The sequence below is a fragment of the Bombus vancouverensis genome, chromosome 11, assembly GCF_051014615.1.
Source record: "Bombus vancouverensis nearcticus chromosome 11, iyBomVanc1_principal, whole genome shotgun sequence".
In the NCBI taxonomy this organism is placed as follows: Eukaryota; Metazoa; Arthropoda; class Insecta; order Hymenoptera; family Apidae; genus Bombus; species Bombus vancouverensis.
In genome coordinates, this window is record NC_134921.1 from 939,362 (window position 1) to 965,656 (window position 26,295).

The 26,295-nt window shown below is 34.3% G+C and overlaps 1 protein-coding gene across 2 annotated transcripts in view; it reads right to left on the bottom strand.

Annotated features, from left to right (window-relative positions):
* LOC117165077 (glutathione S-transferase-like) overlaps positions 1-26,295 on the bottom strand; it is a 63,460-nt gene that overhangs the window by 28,265 nt on the left and 8,900 nt on the right. Inside the window, exon 1 of one of the 2 annotated variants that reach the window (XM_076622948.1) lies at positions 14,026-14,117. The exons of the other annotated variant lie outside the window; for it this stretch is intronic. The gene's annotated coding sequence lies outside the window, so the exon portion shown is untranslated. Of the gene's footprint in view, positions 1-14,025; positions 14,118-26,295 lie in introns of those variants that run through there. 2 annotated transcript variants of the gene reach the window in all.

A 26,295-nucleotide genomic window follows, 5' to 3' on the forward strand; every position in this document is an offset into this window, starting at 1 on the left:
ATACCCTGAAAGTACAGCGTTAAGACCCTGATTGAAACTTTTGAAGAGACTCTGTTGAAACGTAAGAACGCTGATTGAAAGTTCATCAGACGAGTCATTGAAACGAGTTTTCTTGATCGAATAGCAAGTTTGTCCTGCAGACAGCATTCCAATTGTGAAAATCGAGACCAAAGAAACTCAGGTAACGTGCATTAACCCTGAATCGATGACTCAAGCCGAGGTTGGAAAAATTTACAATTTGTTCGACAAAACAAGGCCAAGTTGACGAGATTCGTGAGCAAGTGGCTGGTTCGTTAATGATTTGGCGTTCGAATTTTCTTATTTCTATTCTAATTATCAAGGTCGATTAAACGATTGATCACGAATATTCGACGGAAATATTGAGAAAGAAGGCTCGATCTGTACGAGTGTAAATCGTATTTTAATCAATGACTTGAGAAAGTGAGGTATTGATTGAAACTAAGATAAGTGATACTAATTCGTTTCGAGCGCGTAACAAATTACATCATCGGATTCATTGATTTGCAAATAATTCTATATTCAGTTCCGTATTTATAATCGAGCGTAGCGAAGATAAAATGAAAGGGACGTGATTATCCGAGGGTCTCACAACTAGAGGAAAATCGATGGGAACGAGGAAATCCTTAATTGTAGAAACTGCGTAGAAAATACCGTGGAAAATATCATATATATTTTAATAGAAATATTTTTGTACTTTTTTTTAAACATTAAAACTTTAGAGCTTTAGAAGCTTTATGTATTAGTATACGTATTTATACAGACTTTGAAATTCATAACAAATTTCTCTAGATAGATGCGGATTTTTTGTATTGTTTCGTATGTATACTTGTGTCACTTTTCTTTCTAACGATATTTAGTTAAAAAGTTCGTCTATATCATTTATAATAGATTTTGTTTTTATTTATATTAATGTTAATTTTATATTAATAAAAATCACTGAAATTTTCAGTATCATCATTATTTAGTATCATCGAATTTCTTTCTTCTTTATGTTCCATATTATTATTAAAATTCTCTAATAAACATTCAAATATCCTATAGAATATTTCCATTATTTTTCACGTATTATTTGCAGTCATATTTTCCATATTTTATTATCGATAAAGTTTGAGTTGGTTCTTTAAATTCCTATTCAACATTCCAGCTAACCAGTCGATATCAATAACATGTGCCTTTCTTCCTGCCAGGATTTATAACTTATTCAAGCAGAACCTCACTCGACCAGCTCGTTGAAAGCGTAGAATTCGATCAACTTCATACAACTCACATACAAACTGCAGATAATGCTAACAGTGGGAGGAAAATATGAGACTGCAAAGCGTATAAACCTTGTAGTTTATAAAAGCATTTACATATTTACCACAGAAAAATTATATGTATGTAGAATATGTGTTATATAAAACATTCTGAAATTTCATTAGCATTGTAATGATTATATTGGTAAAGTTTGAAGCATTTCTGAAGGTGCACATAGAAGTTACGAGATATTTAATGCAAACATTTATTTAGTACAAATATACAGCATAAATAGTTATCTTAAACATGTAATAAATGGTTATCAAATATCGGGATTTATTAATATAATAAATGTTTGACTATTTTTATAATTAAATATTTTTGTAATTACTGTGAAATATATAATTACGCTAAATAATTTTGTATCTTGTATATAGATTTTTAAATTTACTTAATTGAAACTCTGCATTATAATAACCGTATTTATAATTCTGACGTCATATTCGATATAATTATTATATGACTTTATTACGATCCTAATGAAATTCCAATATATTCATGAATATATAACAGAAACGTAATAATACTTTGTTGTACTAATTATGATACCATCATATATAATAAATATAAATAAATAAAAAATGTCTATAAATGCTAAGATACTTTTACGAGCCAACAGGCGAGAAGGAAGAAACGAAAGAAAAGAAAGAAGAGAACGAACGTTAATCAGTTTCGAAACGTTAACAACGTCCTTGCGTTGGACGGTGCTCGCGTTTATCGATTGGTCGCATTGCGAGATATCGGTCAGATTATTATTATTAATACGATCGTCTGTAATTTATCTTTGCTAACTGTGCCGCACGGAATCTTCGTTTACAATAAATGAGTTGTCGCTTTTGATCGAACGGTAACACGATATGAAATTACAGGGTGACGGAAACAGCTGGAAGAAAAGCGAATACTTTTTCTGCGCGAATAATGTAATGTTAAAGGCAGTAAACCTTGAGAGGCGAAGTGATGAAACGAGTGGTCTCAGAGAAGCTTCTTTACGTCTTCTTCTCCTTTCTGTATCCTTTCTATGAGAATAATATCTCGTCTTCAGAAGAGATCTCCTCGCCCTATCTACGCGTTGTAAAGGCAATACAAACTGAATGATACATATATTTAAAAAACGATATTTTGTTGGTTTTATGAATATTGATTTTTATAACGTGAGGTTCTTCTACTCTTATTTTCTATTAAATTAATGATACATATATTTTAGAATGGCTGTCGCAATGGTGATGATGATGATGGTGATGATGATTTGCGAAAGAAGATGTTGAAAATTACAGACAGCATAAATAATATTTAGATTTCATGGAAGTTGATTTTTGTAATTCGAGGTTCTTCTATTCTTATTTTTCATTAAATTTCTATGTAGAAAATTATTAAACATTTGGATATAACTGGGTGTTTCTTCGACCAATCGCGGGGAGACGTAATCGCAAGGAGAGACGTCAACGGGGGTCGTAAATCCCCGTTACGATTATAACAATCGACACCACGAATTGATCGATCCCCTGATTTCCGTTGAGATAATAGGGGTGATTGAGGTTGTATAACCCTGTGATTCACAGAATTATAAATTATATGTTTCCAGCACTTAGATTACACTGACGTAGAGAAATAAGTAATTAACAACTTGTCGCACGAAGCTAAGATAGATATGTGCGTTAGAGCAGGGCTCTTATAATTAGATTTAGTATATTAGTGGACGTAGCACTATGAGATTTAGGAGAGGAAATGTATGCTCGACAATACCGAGACCGACTCTCGCGTTATGCTTAGACTGCCCCGTTGGGCATTAGCGTATACTTAGTAGTTGACTTTTCCAACGATGTAGAAGAAGTGAAGTTGAGTGATGATGCTGTGTCCGAGGAAAGCTAAGGATGGGTGTGTCTAGCGCACGGGACCATCGGATTTGTTGGTGCCGATGTTATTTAGGAGAGTGAGGGAATAGGCTTCGTTTTTAATTGGTTAAACGAAGGGTCTTAACTGCCCTCGACAGAAAGTGGTTAGTGGGAGGAAAGTTGCAGCGCACGTGAGAAAACTAACTTTCCCTTGTCCCGCCGTGGTAGACAATAGTCTTTAGAAATGCTTCGGACACAGATGTTTGTTTGTTTTGAAGGACCTTAGCAGGCAAGTGACTCGGGTTTATGACGGGTGCTTAAGGATATTGAGGGTACGCCGTACGGAAAAGCGAACATCTGGTGTCCGTCTGGCCCGCGGTGTGTGACCTGGGCCAGGCAGAGAGGCCCGGCGTAACACTGGGAGATTATTTCCGTTCATGCGTACCGGAGTTACTCGATGGTCTCGTACCGAAGCTGATAACCAACCCAGATTTTCAGGAAAGCGATTAATAGCTTAAAATTTATTCGTGCGAGATAATAATCCAAAATGTAGTTAAAGTTTTTAAGCATTGTTTGTTAGGATTACGAGAAAATGATGAATTAACAGTTATGTATAGACACGTTATATATATGTAGGAGGTCTAGAGCGTATTGGGAAAATTTACGGCGAATTAAACAGAAAATTCCGAGATATTTGCTCAAAATATCTGATTTGTGGAATTATCCTATAGCTATTTTATTTAATAAAAATTAATTCAGGTAATTTTAGAGAATAGAAATATCTGAAACTCGTGATTTAAACGAACGTTCGTCATTTTGGTTTATTATGAATTATAAATTGGTTCATTATGAAGCATGAAAAGTAAAAATCAATGGTACAAAGTGATTTTAAATAAGGAAGCGAGTTCCATGGTAAACATGGTTCGAGCATCGCAATTATAATAAAGTAAAAAAAAAAAAAAGAAACAACCACTGAGCGGTAATTATCAGGAAGCCACTAGTTACAACCAATTGAAGGTGATTCCGGATTAGAAGCAAGCCACTATTAAGTGGCTAACACGGTTGCTTCATTAAGAGCAATTACTCCCTATTTTACGGCAACTACAAATAGACGTTGTTCACTATGATATATTTCCACGTGTTTATCGCATCTTGTCCTGTTATGCGATTAAAGAGTTACAACCTTGCGTTTCTAATTTATTGGACGTATACGCACCAGACATTAATTTCGTCTACGTATTCGTGAAATTGCGAGATTCATTCATCGCGAAGGTCAGTTCAATTGTTCAAGATAACTTCTCATCGTTTTAATCTGTTTTCTTGTACGAAAATAGAGTAATATTTACTTGTCATTGCACTGTGGATATATATCGATATGTTCGTTCAGGAAGTCAATTGTTTTCATCGAATTAGACTCGACTTTCCGTAGAGAATGTTCGTTTCGACATAAATATGTATCTCAGGCTTATCGATCTTTCAATATCTACCATAAATAGCTTAACAAGGTAACACACGCTCGTGTTTGAATTATGTAAATGATCCTTTGACTCTAACGATCCGTTTATTCACAGTTAATTTATGATATTGCTAGTTACGCGTGATTCTACCTTTTGTATCTTTAAGAAATACAGGGTGATTGGTAATTGGTGGTACAAGCGGAAAGGGGGTGATTCTACGCGAAAAAAGAAGTCGAAAATATAGAATAAAAATTTAAAAATTTAAAAATTTAAAAATTTAAAAATTTAAAAAATTTTAAAAATAACGTCAATTGAGACAACGATCTACAGTGAGATCCGTTATAACGAGACGTGATAAAGTGCACGCGTACCGAGCGAAAATTCAAAGTCGATTTTCTCGAAAACAAAGCCTCAAACGAAAAATTTTTATTCTATATTTTCGACTTCTTTTTTCACGTAGAATCATCCCCTTTCCGCGTGTACCACCAGTTACCAACCACCCTGTATAATTCGTAAATAGAAACGTATTCTTGTCGATAAGTATCGAAACACTTACGGAAATTTAAATGGGCTTGAACAATCATCGGGAAATTATTAAAGTCCTTGTTATTAGATCTAAACACGATTTAATCGTAGAACTAAACACGTTTGTTAAATTAATCTATATATTGTATATCTACTTTTTATATATTTGTAACTCAAATTTTTCTTCTTCATATTGCGTTAAGTTGCCCCAAAAGTTTCTTTCGTTTTATATTATTTTATTGAATTACGTATGATCTATTTTGTCCCAATGAATATAATTCAATAAAATAATATAAAACAAAAAATAGTATGCGTCTATTATCTCCTTACGAGACGAAAGAAATTTCTGCGACAACCTAATATATTGTTCCATTCTTTATTCACAGAATATTTCTTTCACAGATGATTCTTCTAAATATTATGTTTTTTATTCCAGTATTAGAATACGTTGGACCAAAGTGGAGGACATTCGTGGCGAATATGTCGATCGCAATATTCTTCACATTTGCAACTTGCATTCTACCCTGGATCGCCTATTATTTGGCCGACTGGAGGATGACCTGTATTGTCACCTCAGTTCCTCTTGTTCTAGCCGTAGGTACGCCATGGTTGATACCGGAAAGCGCTCGATGGCTGGTCAGCCAAGGTCAGATAGACAGGGCCATTAAAATCCTTGGTAAATTCGAGCGAATCAACGGCACCAAGGTGCCCGATGACACCTATAGACGATTCCGGGTAAATAAACCGATTACCGCAATCTTTTCCGTATTTTCTACTTTTATGATCTTTCCTGCTTTATGTGCGTTCTATAAATACCAATTTATATGCCTTTAAGCATATCATATAATCATTTTCTTTGAATAGAAGTCTAATTGGGTCTTTTACGTAATGAAAATTTGTTTACAACCTAGTAATTTTATATCTTATTCATCACCTAAATTGCCAGCGATAAATTGCTGTCAATTTCTGTTATTGTCTGTTATTGTCTATTTCTGTAATGTTATTTATTGAATTTGTATATTGTTTTTATCTTTGAAAATTTTTATACAAATAGATTAAACATTTGGAAACTGCTCAGTCTATGAATAGATCATGGCAATATTAACGATATAAGGAGATAATCGACTTTCAGAGGTTTGATGTTTTATAAAGTAAAATGAAAAGATTTGCGAACGTCCAAGTAAACTATTTCGAAAGGATCGTCTCATACAAATATAACATAAACTTTCTTCCGGATTTTATCGTAATCTTTGTACACATAACAGGTTCACATAAATTTGTAAGAAAAACAGACAAACGACATTAACTAGTTAAAAATTTGCTAATAACAGGAAACCTGTGCCAGAATCTGCAAAGAGGAGGAAGCAGACAAAACGTACTCCGTGTTGGATCTATTTAGAACGCCACGACTACGGAATATCACGATTCTATTTATTGTTATTTGGTTCGTATCGCTATTAAACAGATATCAAATAGATTGACGTAAAATCGGAATTGTATCTTGTAAAAATCTCACGAACAGTTTTATATCTTTTGTCTAAAAATACTTCATTTCTGAAGCAAGGAATTTGCTTCTCACATGAAATATGATAGCGTGCTTTTCTTTATCATATGAAATTGTTTTACGAAATATAGGATGGCGATTTCTTTGGTGTTCGATGGTCACGTACGAAACGTCGATAATTTAGGCCTGGACGTGTTTGTTACGTTCACGATTGCTGCAGCGACCGAGCTGCCTGCTGACACGTTCCTCACGCTCGTTCTTGATCGATGGGGCAGAAGATGGCTGGCGTGTGGTTCCCTCGTCATTTCTGGTATCTTCAGCATCTGGGCTTCTGCCGTTTCCAATAGTTCGTACATTTCGTTTTTATATATTCACCCTTCTATATTACTGATCAATCTTCTAAATAACCTAAGTCGATAATTTTGACTTAATCAGACGAATATTTTTCATTCGTATAACATTGTGCTTTTTGAAAGGAAGAAAATGTATATTTTGGAATATTTATAACATGCAAATGCTTGTAGATTATTTGCTACATTGCTAGAATAGTTTCCAAGCCCTATCATGTATCCGTTGTATAGATATTTTATTTCCCCTTCTACTGCTTTGATCATAAGATCGCTTCGTATTTCCGCATATATCAAAGGGCGTTGAACATTTTTGCAAGGTTATTGCAAAATGGAGGATACTATCGAAGGCTTATTGCTGTCACTTGTACGTTCTAACTGGAGTGTCCTTTAAATAATTTGCTTCTTATTAGATCCTTTTTGCAAATAGGAAGATAATATTTTTGGGACGTGAGGATTGTTAAATAAAAATGTAATGTAATCAGATGTAAATTGTCATTGGAATAGAAGAGTTTGTTTAGAAGAAATGATCATGAAATACACAAAATGTATCGTGCGTAATGTGTAAATAATAATTAATTCCAAAGACAATTAATGAAAATTTTAAATAATAGAGCACCATATCTCCGGTTCCTGCTTATTTTGACACTGTGCAGAATGTCACACGATTGTTGCCTTTTTTTTTTAAAGATTATTCAGTTAAGAAACAAGCACCAATAAAAAAGCAATTATAGTTAATTATTAAAAAATCCAAGTAGGTATTACATAAATAAAATTATCAAGGAAGATATTTATCGTAAAGATTGTGTGCTTATGAAAGAAGTAAACGAAATTATTGTAGCTCCATAGTAATTTGTATTAATCTTTGAATCTTGTTTAAATAAAATTTTCGATAAAAATTTGATTCTATCAGTGAACGATTACTACAGTTAATTACTGGATAATTAAAACAAGTAAGTAAAATTATTGTTACAATAATCCCGACAAATTCGTGATATTATTCAACTAGAATCGTTAAGAAAAAATTCGACACCGTTAGCGAACGCCATTTTACGTTTACTTCACGAAGGCCAACGTTATAAACGTTGAATCAAGAACAATCATTTTCAATATAAAATATACGCGCGAAAACTTTTGCTCCCTTTGATAATTGAATCCTTAATTTGCCGCCAATTAAACTCTTTCCCAACCACCTTCGTCTTCTAAGAAATCTTTCATACCCCCAAGAGAAATCCCCCTTTGCACAAACTCGTTTTTTTTCAACCATCGTACAACACGATATGATATTTACACCGTGCAATTTACACGATTCAGATCTCAATCTTGCAAATCATTTCGAAAATAGATCGCTGATTAAATCAATTATAAAATCGTTCCTGCAAGTTTTAAGTGATTAATTATTTCTTTATTTGATGAAATATTATTTATTATTTAAATATCGTTAATTTACTGGCGTTCAATGAAATTTCTCGTAGAATTAAGTTCGTTTAAAATATTATTAATTTAATGACATTTTTTGTAAGATAATTGCGGTTAGATTTGATCTTTCACGAAATCTATGAGATGATCGCGTTCGATTAATCACCGACGTAGCGCATATGTAAAACATTTAAAACAGTCCATACATAGATGTTTCATAAGTGTAGATGGTTATTTATTACGGTTCTGTGTAATTAATGTTCGTTACGATTACCACGAACTTAGATAAAAAAAAGAGTATTAATGACGAGAGAACCGGAAGTGACCAGTCCGTGACATAACTGTTATTTTCTAGGGGCTTGGTAACATTTGCATAAATTATTTCGCGTATACTGTAACGCACTTTACGTTACAACGGTATGTCGATGGACACGAGAAAAGAATTTTTCTGCCACAAATTGAATGGCATTTTTGGCGATAATGATTGTGTGGAATGATGATTACTTTAATTGAGATTCTAATCGAGATTCAAGTGATATATGAAGTTTGTACTTTCCAATAGGATAAATTGAGAAAAATGTCTTCGAAAGAGAATATGCTATTTTTGAATATACCATTTTTTAATAAGTCTAACAAATTCTGGATCTTTTAATTTAATTCACAAGGTTGCAAATCTCCAAATTGTTCAGTCTGAATTTTCGAATCTTCTAATCTCACGATCTTCGAATTTTCTAATCTTCGAATCATTAAAAATCCTAATTTTCATAGAATTTTCAAGGAAGCTATAAAATAAAAATATAAAATGTAAAATAAGAAAATTTGAAAAAGATAGATAATGCGTTCGATCCAACACCATTTGCTCATAGTAAAAAAAAAAAAAAAAAAAAGGATAAAAGAAATTGTATGCAAAATAGGTAAACGTATTATAGTAAGTATTAGTCAATTATAGCAGATTGCTATCATTAATCAGTAATTATCCGAGTCGTAGCTGCATCTGTATATACATGAAGTAAACAACACTAAAAATACATTTTCCTTAACAAAAATACTGAATAAACACATTCCTACGTAGCAACTAGTCAGCTGTGATAAATTGTTCGCTTTGAACAACGATCGACTAAGTTAGCATTGATTTCCGGATTGTGCGTAAAGTGTGCAATAAAACGAACACGTGTTTATCCCTAACGTTAAGCCAGAACCACCTAAATTAATACGAATTTTCCCATCAGGTACCGTCCTTATTCTGACAAAAAAATGCAAGCGATATTTGTGCATGTAAATAATTTGTCTGTGTGTATATATAATAACTTATATGAAACAAGTATTGCGATATTTCTCGTACATTGCTAGATATAATGATTTTAAATAATTCTGGTTCAAAAATTCGATTAAGAATTACATTGCAATTTCTAGAAAATTGTTACAACATTAAAAAAGCGAGATCCCTTAGATTATGGTATATCAAAAAAATCTTACAACCAATAATTTTACGATTAAAAAATGTAAGAAACCTCCCCAAAGTAATCGATCCGTGAAATTAATGAGAAACGTATGCTCCAGCAAAAGCTACGCGTGAATATTGAACACAGCTTCAAAACCGACCTTTTCCGATTGAAAACGCATAGCAGAGTAGCAATAACTCGTCCACCGACGCACCAATGAAAATGGAGGCTCGTAACGATCGTCATAACTCGAGTGACTTAACGATCTCAGGACGATCGTTATCGACCGATCGCTTCCGTTCCGGCCTGGACGTTTAACAACGAGGACAAGCGTGTGTCAAACGTTCTCGGTAACCGGTTACACAAAAGTGCGCACCTTGAACAACTATTACATCCCAGAACTAATTAATAAGAGCGATCATGGCTAGCATGGATACATATAGTTTGCATACGTGATTTTTCCCTGCGGGGCCAGTTTTCTCGCCTTCGAATCGATCAGGGAAAGCGATTGTGATCGCGATCGAACCATTGAAATTCATTCGATGCACACGAGATACAGCATGGCGTTTTGATCTCGCGGAACTCGCACAAACTACAAAGTAAAACTTACAGACTCGTAACAATACAAAGTGGAACGATCGTTTGGTTTCACTTCCAACCGTAAGTCTTCCTATTGATTGGTGTTCTTCTTGGTCGTAAGGGAAAACGAAGAAAAGAAAGGAAAGAAATCTGTTATTAATATTGGAATACCATCGTTTTCGAGGAATTATCGTTCTATTTATTTATTTATAATGGCGTTATCGAGTTAATTGTTTCTTAATATTATACATTAAAACACTTATTGTAGTCGATAGAAACAGAAATTTTATTTAAGATTGTAATCCCAATTATCTGATTTTTCTGACGGACAATTTATATGGATCGATTGGAATTCATATAACAAGAGTTCACCAATTTTCTTCGCTACTCATCATTTTTCGTTCGCGTGATACGAGCTCACGTTCAAGTGAGTGCTTCAAATCGGTAAAAGTTCGATTAATTAATCGAGTTCTACCATATTTAACGCGAATAAGCTTTTAAGCGAAATAAAAATTTGTTGTAATACACAATGAGTAAGTTAGATTAATTATCGCTTTATATGATAAAAGTCCATGGTCCAGCGACAACATTGGAATTATTTTTTTCTTATTCATCTTGGAATTTATGATTGTTTACGGCGTTCTTTTTTGCGACAAATTGAGCTTATGGAAGTAATTTCTCTTCTAGAAAAATTGAACGCTAACGCCGTGTGCCAGGATAATGTGCAAGAACTAGTGTACAAAGAGTTAATCATTTTGGCTTCTGAAAGACTATATGAGTCACGGTTGTCCTATTCTTGTTGCTTAATTGCAGTGTTTGACCACCTGTTCTAGAATAGTGAGTTTACCTCTCACTGAACGGCATCGATTGGTATTTTGTAGTACAGTGCTTTGTTAGTCGATCGTGGCATTTAAACATACCAAGTTCACAGAGAAGAAGGCAGTTTTCTAAGTTTACGTTCTTTAGAAAAACATAATTTTATCATTAAAACGTCCGACTTTTTGATTCCCATCTAAATATGTTATACATAGTCACGATAAATATCACGATAATGGATAAGTATATATAGTCGCGTTTCTGTTCCAATAAAAGTGAACACTGATGCTATCGAAAACACTTGTATATTTTTAGAAATTCCAAAAACAACAAATCCGATGTCAGTGATTTTGTCTGATTTGCTAGTTTCTAGCGTTAAGATTGAATACACAGCTGGCAAATTTTCTATTTCAAAGATCTATTTAACTTTGTGATTAAACAGCTTTCTACAAAGTTTTGCGGATTTGTTAGTTATCTTCGAAAGAATAAGCAAGCTTTAAAGGACTTTGATCTAATAAGTTTATTCCTCTTCAACCTTATACTTAATCATCAAGTAACGCTATAATTAGAAAATCAACGTAAATGGATTTATCATATTTCTTCTGTCTAACCTTCTTTAAAATAATTAGCTGTTAAATGAGCCAGAGTTCTAGGAAATCTCCGATGCTGTTGATCTTCAACGAGATACAGATATCTGACAGATACTATCAAAATTCTATAGACGTCTATCCTTCAACTCTCAGCATACCAATGTTTATGCCATCATCGACGTTTCTTCACAAAGGGTCCTTAAAGAACGAATGTTGTACTCGGAGTTAGTCACAGTTTCTCAGAAACGTCTAACTTACTCTTAGTTATTCTGGCACAGACGCTGTGTTTCACTTACTGAAAAAATAAACAAAAGAAGCAAAATGATGTACGTAATATACTAAAACATTCTAAGATACCGTGGTAATATTTCTATTTCTTGTACAAATCATTTCAACTTGTTTTTTTAATGTTTTTATTCCTAATTGGTACACCGAAATGGATGTAGCAAATGTAGCAAATCACGGTATTATCCAAATAGCCTAATATCCGAACGTTCTATTATTCAAACACAATATTTCTTCGTAACGAATGCCCTTTTCCGTTTCAAATATGTACATACGTATGTCGTCAGTGTTCATACACAATGTACTCTTTCCTTGATTTGATTCATTGAATTGTGATTATACGAATTTGGTATGAAACTAGGAAGCGTTCTAACTATCGCAGGAAAATACGATGTAAACGAGAAAACTGGAAAGTGATGTAAGCGCAACAAAATTAGCAAAAATACACGATATTGGAGAAGCCAGAATCACAGACATTAAAGGAAGAAAAACATAATTGAAAATTCTTCAAAACACGTAGATTCCTCGGATGTTGGCAACGGTAGAAAAGCCGTAAGTATTCTGATGTAATGAAATGTTTCACGTAGACGATAATAATGGCGATTTTATATAAATGAAAACAGCAGACGAAAAAGCTAATGAAAAGATATCTGCTCATGCCAAAGCACTCGTGGCACTCGTAGAAGAACTCCGATGATTCGAAGTACGATAAAGAACGTAACTCTGTGTAGTTATTTACGATGAAAAAATTATCTGATTATGGATTCATAAATATTTAAAGAATCTGTCGATTACTCTTAAACTGTATTTGGATAAATGAAATTTCGTCTTCCTATTATTTCAGAAAAGAGAGGCTCTACTACATTGTCTGCAGTATGTTTCTAATAATTAGTAAAATATCTGAACTAAATAAATGTAGACGTGAAAGTCACTGCACATCAGTATATTAAGGGTCAACACAAATACACTGACTGTCACATCACGAAGACATTTTAAAGAACTAATAAGGACAAAATTGTTTATTTAACAAATCAAAATTTCGATCAATTAACGGACCACCATTATATCGTGATATTTAACGAAACTTCCAATCTTAAGAGCCATATATTATTATATTATAGCAGTGTTATAGCAGTCATTGGCTCGGATTTTAATTAAATTGGTCGTGAAAGTGAGAAGAAGTAAAGAGACCGAGTAATCACGAAGAAATGGTATGTATGTAACTTGATCGAAGCAAATACCAAACTTTTAGTTGTTATCTTCAACGAGGGAAATTTGGTCATCTAAGCAGGTTATCGACGCAAGTGTTAATGAAAGATAAAACACGATTGGAGCAATGAAAGAACTTCATTCTTTTTCCTTCTTCGCGAAATAGCAAATATACAGTAGCTCACGTGAAAATATCTGAATATTTGTGCAAACATTTTGTAAATATATCATGTGTATTATGTTCGCGATCAATGAATATCACAGTAGTTCCTATATGAGTTTTCAGATTGACTAAAAATTTGACTGACCTACAATAGTCATGTCTCATTCCGATACTAAAGAAATTTTTAAATATTTTATGTAACGCATACAATAAAGATACGTAAGTTATCTATGCTAAATGCTGAAATACTTATAGAAGTCCTTTATGGATATAGTAGATATTATAATATGTGTGTTAGGCGAAACATTTTGAAGTTTAATTATCACCGTAATGAGACACGGCTAAGATAACACAGGTACGGTTATATCGAACAAGTTTCTCCCGATATGCTTCATAATGTTTCGTGTAACAGATAACATACATTATGCACCAAAGCCTTTTACGACCAGCGTTCAAATACTTTCACGACGAACCACTGTACTAAAATTCAAGTCTCACGCGACACATCGATACGAATGATCGGTGCAAACAAACGTTTACCTTTTTCACGATCGTCCGAGAGCAACGCGAAACTTCACTCGGCGTATCACAAATCTCGTCGTGGTTTTGTTTCTAAAACGAGAAACTCTCTGCAGAAGTCACAGAAATAAAATGAAATTTAGCTTCTTCACTTTTGTCCGACTCGATAAGTCGATTTCGAACAAACTTTACTCTTTTCTTCTTCTTCTTCTTCTTCTTCCGGATGTCTTTTCACTGTTTCAACAGGATAAAACGGAAATTGGAAAAATAACAAAAAAAATCGCGGATCGCAACGACTCTCGTGATCCTGTGATCCAAGTCCAGGACACGTGCTCGATCTCGATCGTCACAATGATCTTGGGTGCACGGATCCTCGATTTTTCGGACGCCGCGCTACATCGTCGTTTAAAAGGGGGCACGCACCGACTGTTCGCCGCCTGGACAATTAGCGGGGCTTTATAGCGTGTGCAAACGAAAGCGGAGCCCCACCAGCGTCGTGTGTGCGGCTATTGGACGATGACTTTGGTTCCCGTGGATCGTCCCGTCGACAGCAACGCCGAAGTCGAAGACGTCACTGGAGAACTGCGGGGATTTTACGATTCCAAAGAGCCGCTTCTCCTGCTTCACCGCGACCGTTGGGTTTTCTCGTGACTCGTTTGCACGCTTTTTTCCCTTCTCGCTCTTCTCACTACCATCGCAATCTTCCTTCTCCCTCGTCGCTTTGTCGCGACACGTATACGCGACCGGAAAGCGAGAGACATAAACTGGTGACGCGCAGGTGAGTGTACCTGCCGAGAACGTTGCGACGTTGTTGCATGGTTTGATATGTTTCCTCAAACTGTGTTTGGTTAACTAACTTAATTCGCCTGTTGGTGACTCATGGAAATTTGAGTGATATTACGAGGTGCAGTTGCGGAGTATTTGGAGTGAGAATTTGTGAATTTCCTGTGTTTCACCATATTACGTATGGTAATTTACAGTGTTGTTTGTATAGTATAGATTGGAAGAGATACAATAATAAGCAGACAGCTAGGCTGGTTAATTGATCAGGAATATTAATTGAGTATGAATTGTTTAGCAAGGAAAAGAAAAAAGTATAATTCTAAGTTGCTTGCTGCGTACATTGGGATTTATGATATACGAAAGATCGATTTCTTTCAGGTAGGAAAGAATGATTATAAAATAGAAATTATTACGTAATTTTTAGTATCGCAGGTTTACCGTGGTATTGAATTCGGCTAATGATATGTGAACTGTAAAAACAATGATCATGTGAATCAAACGTTGATTATCCATCCGTCGAAGCGTTAGTCAGATATCGTGTAACTGATAGTTCCTTGAGTGGTTTTCAAAGTCGAACGATGAAACAATTTGAAATAATCGTTCCATTATCGACGAAATGAACGAATTTATCTAATGGGGCTCATTAATTTATTCGACTTTTAATATTAATTACTAATTGTTATAGAAATTGATTTAACAAATTTGATATAAATTGATTTACCATTAATTAATCGATGGTAGAAAAGAAACGTTGGAAAATGAGTAATATGTAGCTTTAGTTTTACAGATTTTACAAAATAAATGTTACTATTTAAGAAAAAATAAATTTGATGGGGTAAAAGCTATATGGAAATATACTAACGACTTAACGAATTTAAATTTAAAGGACTTTAGAAACAAAGAAACAGAGACAAACTTTAGTTCTCGATGATACTTGACACGTGAATTGATTAACAGCTTGTCTTGCGTGATTAAATTTAATAGGATTAATTGAAAAGTTCGTATACCGTGTGTGAATCATGATAAAGTTGGTTTCATCGTAATTCACACGGTACTCGCAATGATCATTCAATCGGCAATTTTATTGTTCCAACATCACATCACTTACTTATCTTCGACTTGTACAATTCTCTGTGTTTTACGCAATTCTCTTTTTTATCCATCATTTTCTCGCATAGCACTCGAGTAAAAGCGAATCAACCGTTCAGTGAACCATACTTTGTTTCACTATGTTTCTTCACATGGTAAATGTTTTTTGATATCTTTTTCAAATTGAAATTCTACGGTTCTTCGGTTTGTTACATTGTGAACGAAAAAATCAACAGATATATAGAAGAATATCGAGGTTAATCGCATCGACATTTTCAAATTTTTTAACACTCAATTTTAACTTTCTAATAATAACTTTCAAATTTTCAAATTGTCGAACTTCTAAATTTCCGAATTTCCAAATATTCCAGTTTCGATGCGCTCGAAGTTCCAAATATCCTAATTTTGAAATATCTTCAAATCGTCCAAGTTCCAAATTTCCAATCTTCGATATCGCCGGAGTTCTAATTTTTTGACCTTCTATGTTTACCCGAGAGATAAAAAAATTATGATCGGATAGTGTCGATTATGCCAATCGAGGATTACAAATTTTCTATTCGTGCGATCTTCGACACCGAAAATAAATGAGCGCGATATTTTCCGTTTTTATCTTCCTTGAGCCGTAGTTAATTAAATCAATTGTCACGAAAGAACACGGTAGTTTTTCTGATTCCCGAAACAAAATAGCCCCATTGATAGCTTCAGGCAAATTCGCTGAGTAATGAAATCTACTCGCGAAACACGGAGACGCAGGGACTTAACCGTCAAAGATATTTGCTTCAGAAACCCGATACCCTTGAAAAAGAAAAAAAAGAATAGAATTACATGTTATATACGCGAGATGCAAGATCGCTCTTACGATCTTTCTTACGCAACGGAACAGTTTGAAAACGAAGTTTGAATTTCGCGCGTATTCCAGTAAAGGGTTCCTCCTTGAAAATTCGCCAATAGAAATCGAACGCGAAAGATTTCGTGAACGCGAAAAGCTATTCAAATTATTCGTCGATTTAATTCTCGAAATTCGTTGATAAATATTAATTATATTTTATCGCAGTGGAGGATAGATTTCGTAATAGACGCGTGAAGAAAGACGTTTTATCGATATTTATAAGAATTATAAGTCATCGTCTTGCGTTGATCTAAGAGGAAATCTAAAACAGAGGTATCTTCCTGCGAGCGGTTTGAACAACGTTCATAAAACGTTCTTTTTCGTTGGTTACAACGATCTTCTGCAAATTCGAAGATTGTCTCGGTTGCTGCAGTATATGTTGTTTCTAAGATTTGTCGATAAAAGCGCTAAATCATCGGGATTACTTATAAGTAACATACCTGTATCATTCCGTTTGATAGGTCTGTTCAACGTGTGTCGCGAGATGATATTATTACCATAAACAGATAACGATTTTTGCTGATATTTTTTCAAAATTACGTCATCTTGTAGAGCATAGAAAATTGAAACAATCGGTATATCACGCTGATTGATCTTGTCATTTTTGTTCGTCTGTATCATAAATTAACGTTAGAAGGCATATAGTATCTTTTTTCTTTCGCCTTTTTTTTTCTTTTTCTTTTTTTTTTTTTTTTTAGGAAGGAGATTTCTCTTTTCTGTTGCAGGATAGTGCATAATTAATACTTTTAATAAATCCATTTTTATGCATACAATAGCTTTTGCCTGACTTTATAAAGACGTTATGAAAGTACGCACTGTGATTCTCACAGAAGACAATAACGTTCCTTTAATTACTCGATCGACAAGGTGATTATTAGCATGTTGTTATTCAGGGTCGTCAATTCTACGTTGCGAATATATAGGTATTTCTGATATCAATTACTCGTTATACTCGTTATGATTTGTATCCAATTTTCGTTTCATTATTTCCTCGTTATGTACAGTTTGTTTATAATTACTATGCATATCTACAGATCATCGTCTGTAATTGCTTGATATTGATTTCAAATTTTTATCGAAGTACAGTCATTCTTTATTTAATTTTGTAAATATTTATTATTTTGTAAATATTTTAATCCAACTCGGAAGAAAAATATTCTGTTCTGATGCTGCACGATGAATAAATTATTTCAGCAACTCTAGTGCGTTTTGTTATTTAACAAAATCCAAAAGGTGCACATGCCAAGATCATGGAAAGATACATCGTCGTTGATCGTTCTTATAAAATTTGCGTGCATGATAGCTCCGATAACGTTGCGACATGACAACGCAACATGCCCGGGGATTCGTCTACATGTCGTACGTCGACACATAGGACGACAACATTTGCATTCGTAATCGCAGCTATAAACGGTGCTTCACACATATCGCAAACTTCCTTATCAGCTCCTCTGAATAAAATCGAAGAGAAGATTTGATGATTCACGATAAATATAAAGTTTAAGTCGGAAGCTTGTCGTTGAAGAATTGAAACACGTAAAATACTGCTGTTTAATTTCGATATCATTTCTTTTTAATTATTGCTGCCTCGACTATTTGGACAAGCTACAGATCATTAAGAAATAGACTTATACCGCTTCCAAAATAATTATGATTACGCGATTATGCTATTCCATTTATTAACGATGTTTCGATTGATCCAAACGAACGAATATTCTAAGAGTGAAATTATAATTCGTTTATAAATAAAAGTTTTACGTTAAAGTACACGTAAGTCTCTCGTTTTATCAATTTTTGTCGAAAAATATACTTACATCACTTTTAAAATAAACGCTTCAGTTAAAAGTGGAAAGAATTCTGTTAAATACGAAGATACGTGTAACTGAGGAAATTTTGTCGAAGTAAAATGTGCATATCTGTTAAAATGAATAATACTTTGATATTTTTGAAGTTACAATAATATACGAAAAGATTCCTAAAATCAAATAAAACAACAACTTTGGTGTGATGTTATTAAATCGAACACCGCGGGTAGAAAGATAAGATTAGTTTTATGGATTTTATATAATATAAGCGTATTAATATTTTCAAAATATCCAAAAGTATGGCAAGAACACATATTCAATTCCAAAATCAAATAATTTCTATCGTGTATAATGAAAAAAAAAAGAAAAAAAACAAAAATTGTGGCTTATTACAGTCTTGCTGTACAGATTTTAAAATGGATGGTTTGTTTGTAAAAGGAAATAATTTATTGTGGATGAAAGAGATTCGGAGAAGCCGTGCGCGCGAGGAGGACAGTGCAATTCCTCGCGTATGAAGCAATTCCTTGTACAGCAGCGTGCATGTGTGGTCGAAATGTCAACATTCTATAACTGCTTCAAATTGTTCTGAACAAGTTGCATTGTAATTAATCTGTCTTGAAGGCGAATAACAACTCATACGGTGTTAATTACTTGTATCTGCGGCATAAAAACAGGTGACTGTACCGTTGAACGGTACACGTGCATACATGTACGGTACTTACACGTACATACATGCATGCACATAAGCATATGTCTCTTTGTATGTATGTTTATATTCATGTTTCTTCGTACGCATATCGAATCGTCAAAATAAGGTGATTTAGAATGGAATAAAATTCGATGATCTTAATCTGTGACTAACTTTTAGTAGGACTAACTTTACCTTAAGCACATTTTTAGCTAGTTAAGTTTGCTTTTATTCGATCGAAATGTACGTTGATATCATGTTAAACGTGTATTAATCGCAATTTATATACTTAATTATAGAACATTTGAATTTTTTATGAAATCTATATAAACGATGATTAAATGGTTAAAGCTTTTCTGTCAATTACGAAAAATATTCCCCCATATTGCCATCACATTTTTAACAGTTAGACGTTAATCATGACGTATGTAATTTTAATACATTGTATATGGACTGGATATATTGTACATTAATTATTTCCCCTTCGTCCATGATCAATTTTGAGGACATGCCCTGTCCCTTATTGTTGATCAAGCAAGCTTCGACTGACCACATTTCCGAAGTTTGTCGAGCGTTCCTCGGTGGGTTCCACCGATGGACGTCAGATAGCTCTTCGGGCTTGTTTTCTACGATTTTCGATAACTGTAATTCCATTTATTCCCTACTGCTATGCGTTTTCAGCCAGGTATCCTTGGAAATATCGAGTTGGACACGCTCAGCTGGCTCATGGATTGATATTACACGAAGGAGGAAAAAAATCAGTTATTTGTAGTATCGACGATTTTTTCCAGGTACGTCGTGAAGAAAACGATCGCGCACGTGGAACAGGAGGAGAGACAGAGACGCGATTTTTCCTTTTCATGATCATGGGGAATTATTGCAATCGATATTGTAAACAAGTCCTGGCGGTTAAATAGAGGCGGATCTCCTGGCGGATTGGTTAAATAGAGTCTATCAGGTTGAAGCAATTTTTTATCTCGTCGTAACTTGAAAGATATAATTGCCATGGGCGATCGCGTGTATTAGTAATAACTATCGTGTATAATTTAATTAGCTTTTAAGTGAAATAATAATTGCAGGGCGGTTTGAGGAAAATTACGATTTTTAATATCTTTGGAATTATACAGCCCTCCTTAGCTCAAGTAATTTATATAACATTTGTTCATTTCTCGAATCATCGCACATGACACGACTTGAGACATCGATATATCTTCTTTCTGAGTTAACATTATTTTTTTCTTTTTTCATTCTTCTAAATAATGAAAGTCTAATAACAGGATGTATTGGTATCTCTCATACAAGAATTCTATTGACATTACTTAACTTCCTTCTTATATTCATTAAGACAGGAAAAGATTCAATAACGAAGTTTAGAAAGAATAAAGAAAAAGTTACACACGAGTCAACATATAGCGAGGAATCGATCTCACGAAAGTTCCAATGATGTAACCCGCGAGAGAAAGAAGAAGAAGAAGGAAATAGCGTGCAAGTTCAGGAATCGCCAGCGATCGTATAAAATATTCTATATAACGTTCAACGATCTTAAAATAGAAAAATGTCTTTTGCGAAACTATTGAAATTATTCCAACCCTTGAAAAAATCATTAAAATAATCTTATCTGAAGAATTATTAAAATAATACCCAACTGAAGGATTATTCAAATAATTCCATACTTAAATTATTTCTTACGCCCACTAAAAGCGAAACAGATTCGCTAACAAGTTCAGCGAAGACCAAAGTCAAAGAAAAAGCAAACTCTTCCCCAAAATTAGCAGAGAATCGATCACGCGGCAGTTTTAGTGGCATTAACTGGCATAAAGAAGCAGAGAAAAATGAAATGCAGGTTCACGAATCGCACGAGGATGACGATAGGTCAGGCGATGATATTCTCTCGTCGATACTCGGAGATTTCTTCGCGATTTCGTGCCGTGCCATTCAAATGCATTCAAATGTCTCATCAATTTTGGAAGGGAAGTAGTGATGCTGTTTCTATTAGTTCCTGGAGAAAATCGTGGAAACTACTTTTTGAGATTTGTACATGTATTTTAGACGTTGATTTTAAAAGACCGATATTTGTTTGGTACATTTATTTTTGAATTTTTATCGGTGGGAATTTACAGTTTTTTCACGATTCTGCTTTAATTTAATTTTTCACGCCGTTAACACGTTAGTTGTCACGGTGGTTATCGGTGACCAACTAGGTAAAATAAATTGAATCTTTTAAAATGGTTAAAACAGGAATTTCACGGATTAAAAAATTGTCAACAACATGAACCATTTAAATAACATCGTTGGAGAAAAATTGTACCTGTTGGGGTTATCTGTATTCTGTTAATGTGTAACAGAAATATATTCGAGTATAACGGTATAAGTTCAGTGTATGCTAATCCAGATCTGCACGCTGGCAGCGTGACATTACAATAGAGCCCCGAAGCCATGGGCCTATGGTATTTATAATTCCAAAAATCCAGTTTGTTTACATCTCGCTGCACCATCTACACAAGGCATATTCCAGAAAAGGCTATTGGTCTGGAAGGCCCTTCAAATTAATTTAGTAATAGATAATGCTTAATAGGTTCGAAAATCAGGAAAACTAAACAGTAGAGCAGACGTAGAACTTTCCTGGAAGAGTGGAGTGTTTTCCTCCAACAGTGCCAATACAAAATAACACATTACAAAGAATAAACATTACCTCGTACATCTCAATCTATCTTTTAAAGCAAAATATATAAAAATTGAATGCGTTCAAGAAAATAAACATAACGATAGCTATACAGCATATGGCATATGTTAAATCAAATATAATATATTTTTTAACGTACCAGAATTTTAATAGAATTTTAGCAGAATTTTGCTGGATAATTAGTTTAGACGCGCGGTAGGTTGAACAAAAATTGAAAATCGCTGCATTATTTCAATCCGTGTCTAAACAAGAATCACGTATTAGACGTGTAACGTCACGAACAACGTGTTACGACCGTTCGCGGAGAGACGTGATCGCGAGATAGCACGTCAACGAGAGTTGTAAATTCTCGCTACGATCATGTTAATCGACGCCGCGAAATAGTCGTTCCCCTGTTTCGTTTAGGATAACAGAGGTGGTTTAATGAATATAGCACTGTGTTAACACTAATAAATTAACGTTTATTTCAACAACTTATTAATTAGAAAGATATAAATGGAACAACAAAAGAAATGTAACTACGTAATGCGCGATATTAGATATGTATTGACTGTTTGGCTTCTCGAAACGTTCTGTCCGCCCTTCGATTTGTTGGTTTTTTCTGGAAGGCGACCCCCACTACGTTCGGATCACGCCACATTCGTTTACGCCAGATAAAATAACGGCCACGAATCGACGCCTCTGGAGGTCGCTCCGCTTAATGAACCATGCGCTTGCCACTACAATGTTTATTTGCCGGGCAGCCGCGACGATCCGTCCGCGACATTATAGTGCTGCGACCGACAGTTAAGAATATGATCTATGGCAAGCCGCATGGCGTAACACAACGATTACAAGTGACCTCAAATTCCCTAGAATTTCTGAAAATATCACGGAGCATTCAGGAGGCATTCTATGACCGGGTTAGCCAAGGACAGGAAGTGTTTCCTTAACGAGTACCGGCGATAAATGGAACAGTTCCAGGGAAATAGTTGCACGATACGGTAAACGAGGTTCGATGGAAGTAATGAGTCGCGTTTTACGTCAAAGTATATCCATCGAAACTGGGTCCATGGAAGTATCAACTAGACGACAGTGTTATACGATCTTTCGGTGAAACTCCATCTGCATCTATTACTTTATTTCATCGATCAATACTCGCTGATCCACTTCTAATAGGACGAAAGAACAAAAAGAATTCTCGCAACGTGTTAACAAGTTTCTATTGGTCGCAGTTCCGTGACTTTTTCCATTATCCAGAATCAATATACCGATAGATGAATATAAGATGAGGAAGAAAAAACTTCGCTTAAATCTAAGATCGAAATGGCTTGACGTAGCGCGTCATTATCGTAACACGATCGGTAAACGCGTTAGCTTTGGTTGGTGATTCGTTCTCAGCTATTATTAGCGGCGTTTGTAGGTTCTTTTCGTGGAAACCTTGATATAACTTGCCTCTCGATCCGCTTTTTAAACGTTCAGACTATTTATTCGAATGGTTTTTCGTTTCAATCGAACGAGCAACCTTGGTTGATTTAGTGAACGTTTATTAGAGAACTCGAGTAATTATGCGAAAGGGAATTATGCTCGATCATCGTTAGTGTCCGGTTTTACGTTACAATAAATCACGTACCTACTCGAATTGATAATTCTATGAACATAATATCGTGTTTACAATGTTTCCATTCTGAATTACGATTTTCCTGCTTTCAAAAACGATGGAAGGAGAAGATTGAAATTTTCCAGTTTTCGCGTTTCACAGTTCGTTCCATTGTTTCATGGGATACATAATTTACGATAAAATTAATTATACAGTACTTTGTCTTAATTTCATTGGAAATAGCATGTAATGCTTAGTTAATGTCATCGAATCGCGAATGACTCATAAACGTTTCGTTTGGACTTATGTTATTATATTTTAGACAATTTTATTCTATTTCAATTTTTCACAGCATCTAACACCTAAACTGTAAAACTTGAGATATTTTATATCTGAAATTACTTTTCTGTCATGATGTTATTGTAAACGAGAATCACGCAGTTTTTCAAGGACTGATCGGAACCGCGTTCATTTTAGCATGTCACATGCCACGGGGGTCATCGGTCACCGACACTCAACTTGTCGGTGCCGCCATGGAGGTCACCGGTAACCGGAGTGCCAAGATTGGTAAAAATAAAATCAAAAAATTTGAACAAATGTCGATTGTTCATTATCACCATCGTTACTACAACGGCGTGACGAAATTAATACAGTATAAAACATATAAAAATAAATTTATTTATACATGAAATATGGACCTATAATATTTCACCGTTACATTTATCGCATAATAAAAAATTCATTATGGCGCCACGGGTAATCCCTGTAAAGCTAGCATTCAACGTGTTGAAAGCTTCTTTCAGTTCGATCAATAGTATTGGCATAAGAATGACGCAAAGGCTCATCGTTGTTGCGTTTATCGAATCAACGAGTTTATATTTATACGTTTTCCGTGATAAACATTTTTTGTTTTTTTCCTCGTCAACCACAGAATTAAAGATTTGTCCAGCTGTTATTACACGTAAGTTATGCAAGGCAGTTTATTTTACATTAGGCCTTCGTGTCTGACCACAACAAATTTAAATATATTTATGAATTCCTAATAATTTACATAAGTATAAATAGTTTTTATTTGAAAGAATTTTTAATTGATTTGCAAAGAAGAAGATTTAAACCGAAAGATGGTATCAGTAGAGACCGTCTATAATCAGATTTTATATACAAAACGACAAACTTTAAAATTCTCTACGGTCTTTAACGAGGTTATCTCATCCGTTTAAAATTCTTAACAATTAGTTAAAAATATGAAACATTTAGTAGGGAATCTGTTGCTCTCATCGCTTTAGAATCCGTAAAATTTTCGACCACAAAGTACTTCGTTTGAATAAAAAATCCTGCTCGGTACAGCACTTTACAATTCTACAAACCTCATTTTCTCTATTTCAAACCTATTTTACGCGTTTTTACGTTCTGTATTCGACTTATTTTCCAGGTACACAGTGTCCATGCTTAAAATTTCACACCGGCGCGATGGTACAAAAATTATTTTATACTGAATCTCGTGTTTTGTTGTTAAAAACTATGGATATTGATAAAAATAAATTTCACGCGAAACTTTAATTTTTGGAATCAAAAATCATTTTAATCGATCAATGAAATTATGAAAATTGTCCAGAGATTCCAAAATTATTAAGATTAATCTTCTCTTAAAGATCCTAAAATTATTAAAAATCAGAGATTTTTAAATCATTAAAAATTGAAGATTCTAAAGTTACTTTATTTATTTATTTACATTTCATAATTCTGCCTTCCGCAGTAAAGCGGACTTCCAGTTACACTTCTCCTTGGGATTCTAACGTTATCAAAAATGATTAAAAGCCTAAAGGCCTAAAACGTTCTCTGTTTGCTATTTCACTGTTGTATGCTTTCTCACCCTTCGTCCCTAATCGATGAACATCGCTCTAATTCTTTTCTCTCCCTTTACTTTCAATCGCACGAGAGAAGCGTCGAAAAACCCACGACCACGAGGGATGAAAGGATGGTTTCAGGGATGGAGATTCGTGAAAGCAGGCCGCGAGGGAAGAAGTGAACCGAGATTGGTCCGATGTTTGTTCAGCACACAACCGTTTCGTATGTAGAAAGCGTTCATAGAGAGGTGGTTGCGCTCCTTTATACGCATGCCCAATAAAACAATCTCCAAATAATATTCTGTTCTTCGAATTTACTTTTTCAACGTTCCATGCTTACGGGCTATAATTTTCTTAAGACGCTTAAAACGATCTCTTGAGCTTTCGCCTTTTCGGTGAAAACAAGCATTTTTTTATCTCCACTTTAGACTCGAACGCCAACTTCTTGACGTATTAAAGGATTTTAGAAGTTTCTTACCATTTTACAGTACGTTCTTGTTGAATTTTTGCTGGATGAAAAAACGCTTATCCGATACTTTTAGTATTTGCCTCGAAGCTGTTTAACGGTATTATCCTTTTAATAAAATTTAATTATAACGCGCTTTTACGAAATGATAGCGTACACAGTGACTGTTAATAATTTCTGGTCAGAGCGTAATTTTATTTTGACGTACTTTTTACTTTAATAAAATCCTTCGAGTAAAATGTTCCGCGATATTGTATAATATTCTTCTAAAAAAAAAATATATTAATGCTAATCGATTGAACTATTAAAAAGATCGTACAGTTTTTCGAGAATGTTAATAGCCTTCTTGATAAGAAGACATCGCTTGTCCTATCTTGGTATGCGTTAAGGGTTGATGGTATAATTTACTATATTTTGAAGATCAAAGTTACGATATTCATAACAAGTTTACCAAAGTTTTAC